Raw genomic sequence first — 6,000 nt, forward strand, 5'->3', positions numbered from 1 at the left:
CTAGCAAAATAAACTATCCCGAAAGATACTAAATGCAAGTAGGTGAGAGGAATGGCTGCTATATCTTGGGAGTGAAGAGATATCAAAAGTAAGGTAATGGTATTGAAGAAGGTGGATATAACAGAGAGAGTAGGTCAAAGAGGAGGGGAGAAGCTTACAGGGAATTAACAGAGAAAGAACTATCAGGTGAAGGAGTGGGGTAGAAAGAAAGAAGGGTGGCAAGAGACTGAGGTGTCCTAGCAGTGAGCTCCCCAATTAGGGCAGATAAATAAGTATATCCAAAAGGAGTAGAGACATACACTAGTTGCACTTTAGAAGCTGCTCTGAATCACCAGAGCTGTGCTTAGAGGTGCCCGTTTGCAGTGTACTTCTGTAATACTGTGGATGTGCTGTTAAGCAAGGCCTGGGAGACTAGTTGCACTTTAGAAGCTACTCTGAATCACCAGAGCTGTGCTTGGAGGTGCCCATTCGCAGTGTACTTCTGTAATACTGTGGCTGTGCTGTTAAGCAATGCCTGGGAGACTAGTTGCACTTTAGAAGCTTCTCTGAATCACCGGAGCTGTGCTTGGAGGTGCCCGTTCACAGTGTACTTTTGAAATACTGTGGATGTGCTGTTAAGCAAGGCCTGGGATACTAGTTGCACTTTAGAAGCTGCTCTGAATCACCAGAGCTGTGCTTGGAGGTGCCCATTCACAGTGTACATCTGTAATACTGTGGATGTGCTGTTAAGCAATGCCTGGGAGACTAGTTGCACTTTAGAAGCTTTTCTGAATCACCGGAGCTGTGCTTGGAGGTGCCCGTTCGCAGTGTACTTCTGAAATACTGTGGATGTGCTGTTAAGCAAGGCCTGGGAGTGGGAGCATGCTGGTGGAATGCTCACTCTGGCAGGAGGGGGCGATTAAAGACAGTTGTGAGGGACTTGGGCACCCAGGTTGATAGCAACCTGAATTTTGACCATCACATTGCCTCCATTGTACGGAAGGCTTTCTACATGGCCCACCTCATAAATAAGGGTTTTTCATCCAGGAACAAGGTGGTTATAACATCCCTGTACTCCTCCCTTATCAGACCCATTATTGAGTACAATGCCCCCTTCGGCATGTATCTTGCCAAGCACACGCAGCAGCTGGAGAGATCACAGAGGTTCCTGACCAGGAAAATCCAGGGTCTCAAACACCTATACTATACAGATAGGCTGAAAGCCCTGTCCCTCTACTCAGTTTCATATAGACTGCTCAGAGGTGACCTGTGTCTGGCATACAAGGCCATTTCAGACCCAGCTGTGATGGAGTTGCTGCACATCCATAAGACAAAATCCACTTGGGCAACCCACATGCAAGGACTTAACCTGGTCTGTGATATTAATAGAACTTGTTGGCAGGATAGATTTGTGTCCCAAAGACTCCCCATCTGTGGAATACACTCCCTCTCTATGTCAAGCAGAGTACCTCTCTAGCCCTCTTTAAGAGGACCCTGGACTGGATGGGAATCAGAAAATATACCCTGGGATCCCACTTGTGTCCCTGATGGACAGGGAAAACAGGTGCTGACTTTGAGGGAACATGGGTGAAATTCTTGGCTAGGCTTATAAGGACCACTGGGCCAATAGCCTAGTATCATCCTATGAACCTATAATAATTTACAAATTAACCACAAAAATAAACCTAAACACATTTGTACCACTATTAACAATCTACTCATCAAAGTAGACAAATCACCTACTACCAAAACATATAGAATAAACAAATAAACAACCCAAAAAGATTCTGGGCAGCAGTCAACTCTATATTACAACCAGGGAAGACATCCACCCCCACTCCTAAAATAGTGAATAACCAAGACAATATCCCCACATAGTTTAACTAATTCTTCAAAGGAACTATCCAAAGCCCAGTTAACAACCAACTGGGCTCCAACAACCCCACTCCAACAAAAATAAATGAAACAAATAGCAATCACCCCAACTTCATCTTCAACCAGTACCAACCAAGATCCTACAAAAACTACTCCTAAAACTTAAACCAACCTCTACAGCCGCCAAAAAATTACCAACAGAATACCTTCAACTAGCCGCTGAAGCTATAGCCTATCCTGTCTCCATCCTAATAAACAGATCTATCTCTGAGTGCAAAGTACTCCAGCTTTTGAAAATATCTCATATAACTCCACTGCACAAAGGGAGTAGCTCTCGAACTCAGTAACTATTGCCCTATAGCTATACTATCCCCCCATCAAAACTTCTCAAGAGAGTTGTTCACATGCAATTGATGAAGTACCTCCTAGAAAACAAATTGCTATCCACACAGCAACATGGTTTCAGACCCTTTCACAGTACCACCACCATGCTTACATCATTTACTAACATTGTCAATAACCACAAAAATAATAGACTGCTCATAACTGCTGCACTCTTAGATTTATCCAAAGCTTTTGACATGGTTAACCATGAAAAACTGCTTTACTCACTATCCACCCTAAACCTTAGCGTCTCTACTGTTTCTTGGTTTAAGAGCTATCTAGATGGTAGGCAGCAAGCTGTAAAATGTCAAAACTAACTCTCTCCCTTATTGCCTATCTTCCTAGGGGTTCCCCAAGGCTCCATCCTGGAGCCACTGCTCTTCAGCCTATTTACTAATCAACTCCCATCCAACATTCCCAAAGCCTTGATAGTCCAATATGTAGACGATACCACCATAATATGCGCAGCCAACACCCTAGACCTCCTCCTCTCCCAAAAAATAAGAATGCTTTTCCCTAGCCGAAACTTGGATCACCAACCAAAACCTCATTCTTAATCCAGCTAAAACAAAACTACACTTCAGCCCCCACAGATCTTTACCCCCCTCATATAGCTTTACAAATTCCTCACACAACAATACCCCCATCATCCCTACCAATCATGCCAAACTGCTAGGATTGGAAATTGACAATCACCTTAGATTTGACATACACATTTGCCAGACCATAAAAAAGTTCATAAAAAACTGGGTCTACACTATCGCAACAAACAATTTCTCTCCAACCACTCCAGAATTACTATAGCCAGGACACACCTGCTATCCACCTTCCTTTATGCCTCCCTTATGCTTACCAATCTCCGAAAAACTGACCTAAACAAACTTGACAGCTGTTATTATAAGATAGCTAGATTTGCCACAGTATCACCCCCTAGAACACACCATTGCAAATGCCTCAAATAGCTGCCTGAATTGGTTAGAACTCCTGCTAATGCTTCAATTAAATCAACTATCACTCGCACACAAATTATTATATGACTCAGACAACACCCCAGCCTTACAACAACTACTTCAACCCTACACCACTACCAGATCCTTAAGATCAAGCACCCAACACCTCCTTAACAGAACCAAATTTAACAATGAGGCAGGTAAATCCCTCTACAGCCACTACATCTCTAAAATCTGGAAACTCCCTTCCTGCCCATATAACAAGTAATAACTCATCAACCCAATTCAAGAAACTACTCACAATTCACTTCCTGAATAACAGACTATGTTCCTGTACTACCCCTGGCTAGTAATTCATTATTTTTACTATTATCAACCAGATTTATAGTTTAGCTACAGACATTTATTGTCTATAAGTTAAGATGTACAGTCTCATCTTAGGCAGGAAGACTAATTGTACATCCAATTTCTCTAAAGGTGTAAGAAATGTGTCTCATGTATGTTGTCAAATGTGCCTTTTTGTAAAACTTATTGTCTTAGGTTCATAGATTCATAGGTAGGTACTAGGCTATTGGCCCTAGGGCCTATATAAGCCTAGCCAAATGGTACCCTGGCTTTTGCCACCCAAGAAAATTATTTTCCTGTGCCCCTGCCAAGCAGAGCCACAGAAGTGATCCCCGGGGTGAATTTCCTATCTCCCATCCAATCATCAAGATTTTTTCTTGAAGAGTGCTAATGAGGAGCTTTGTTTGATATAGATAGGTAGTTTGTTCCAAGTATGGGAAGTCTCTGAGATAGAAATCTATCCCTCCAGCATGTTCTGTTTATTGTGGTGACAAGGTTTAGGCCCCTAGAGCATGTAGCTCGGAGGGATTGGGATTTCTTTACGTGGAGCATGTCCAACAGCTCTGGGTTTGACATAGCTTTGTATGTTAGGCAGAGATCGCTTCTGAGTAGGCGATATGCAACAAAGTAAAACTGGAGTTTTTGAGACAGTCTGCGTAGGGCATCTGTTTGAGGCTGGTAATCCTCTTTGTGAGGTATTTCTGTGGCCTTTCCAGTTGTTGTACATGTCTTGTGAGGTACATACCAAAAGGGGCGTTGTACTTTATAATGGGTCTAATGAGTGATGAGCAGAGGGGAACAATGACCTCTTTTTTCCTGGATGAGAAAGCTTTTGTCATGAGGTGTGCCACGTAGAAGGATTTCCTGACTACTGTGGTAATGTGATTATCAAGGGAGAGACTACTGTCCACCTGTGTCCCAAGGTCTCTTATCACAGTTTCGGTGTTAAGTAGACTACCGCCTATGTGGTAGTTCATGGGTACAGAGTTTTTACCAAAAGGGATGACAATGCGCTTTTTGCCATTGAGCTTGAGGCCTTGGCTTTGACACCAGGCATCTGTCTCAGTGAGGCCCTTTTGTAGGATGTCCACATTGTTAGGAGATTTGATTATGGCTCCTAGTTTGCAGTCATCTGCAAACTTTGTTAGCCAAAGACCTTCTGTGTTAGCCTGTACTTCAGAGAAGTAGATACCAAACAGGAGAGGACCTAGGACTGAACCCTGTGGTACTAGACTTTTCACTGGTCTGAAGTTGGATTTAGAGTCTGCTACTTTCACAGTGTGGTTTTGGTCAGGGAGCCAGTTGGCAAACCATCTTGTGACATAGGGATTTATACCTAGTTTAGTGAGTTTGTCTATAATTCCAGAGTGGGGGATGGTGTTGAAAGCCTTGGCGCGATCTAGATAGGCTGTGTGTACCACCTTACCCTCATCTACAGCTTTGGTGACTGCTTCAAAGAAGTCTATCAGGTTTAGGAGACATGATCTGCCTTTTACAAACCCGAACTGGGTAGGGTCCAGAGTTTGGAGATTACCAATGTCATTGTTTATAAGTTCCATGATGATATGCTCCATAGCCTTGCAGACCATGCTTGTCAGGCTAATGGGGCGGTAGTTCCTGGGGTGGCTCACTCTTTGTGGAGTGGGATAACTGTTCCTGTGCACCATTCAGTGGGCACAAAGCCTGAGGTGAGGTTATCTATTAACTATGAAATTGTTATGGAGCTTTTCTCCCTGGGTCTCCACTGCAAATGGACTTGTATCCAGTTGGACTCTCCTGGTTAACAAATGTAAAATAAATAAATAATACTCAACCTAATCCACTACTAGCTAAAAATCAGTGTAATAAATTCTGGTACCGTAAACTCATAATTTACAAAAGCTACTGCCAGTCTAATAAAGGTGAAGACACTTCAAATGAACTTCTTCACTTAAATGGTAACAAAGATACTGTATCCTTCATCCTTGTACCAAACAATACTATCAGAAAGATGCTTAAAAGACTAAAAGCTACCACTGTAACATCTAGCAGTGTACCTTCTGAATATCACCAGAGTGCCACTGCCTCAACAGCATATGTTGTATCTACTCTAATAGACCAATCCATCAAAGAATAATATGTTCCCACAGTGTGGAAATAATCTTATATCATTCCATTATACAAATGCAGTACTTTCTACAGCTGATGAACTAACTTGGCCAACAACAGTCTGCTCTCCCCCATACAACATGCCTTCAGGCCATGACACATTACTTAAACATTAGTATCATTCCCTGCAATTTAAAAAAATAACAACTAATAACATAAATTTTCTGAGACCTGTCCCAAACTTTTTATATTTTGGCACATTCACTACTCTTAATTTAACAGGAAGGATGCCACATTAAAATGGCTCAAAAGGCTACCATTATCCCAGTGAAAAGTGTTCACTGATAAAGCAACTACTCCTTTTTTCTACTTATAACAG

This window comes from Protopterus annectens, chromosome 16.part0 (genome assembly GCF_019279795.1).
Source record: "Protopterus annectens isolate FY-2018-M chromosome 16.part0, PAN1.0, whole genome shotgun sequence".
Taxonomy (NCBI): Eukaryota; Metazoa; Chordata; order Ceratodontiformes; family Protopteridae; genus Protopterus; species Protopterus annectens.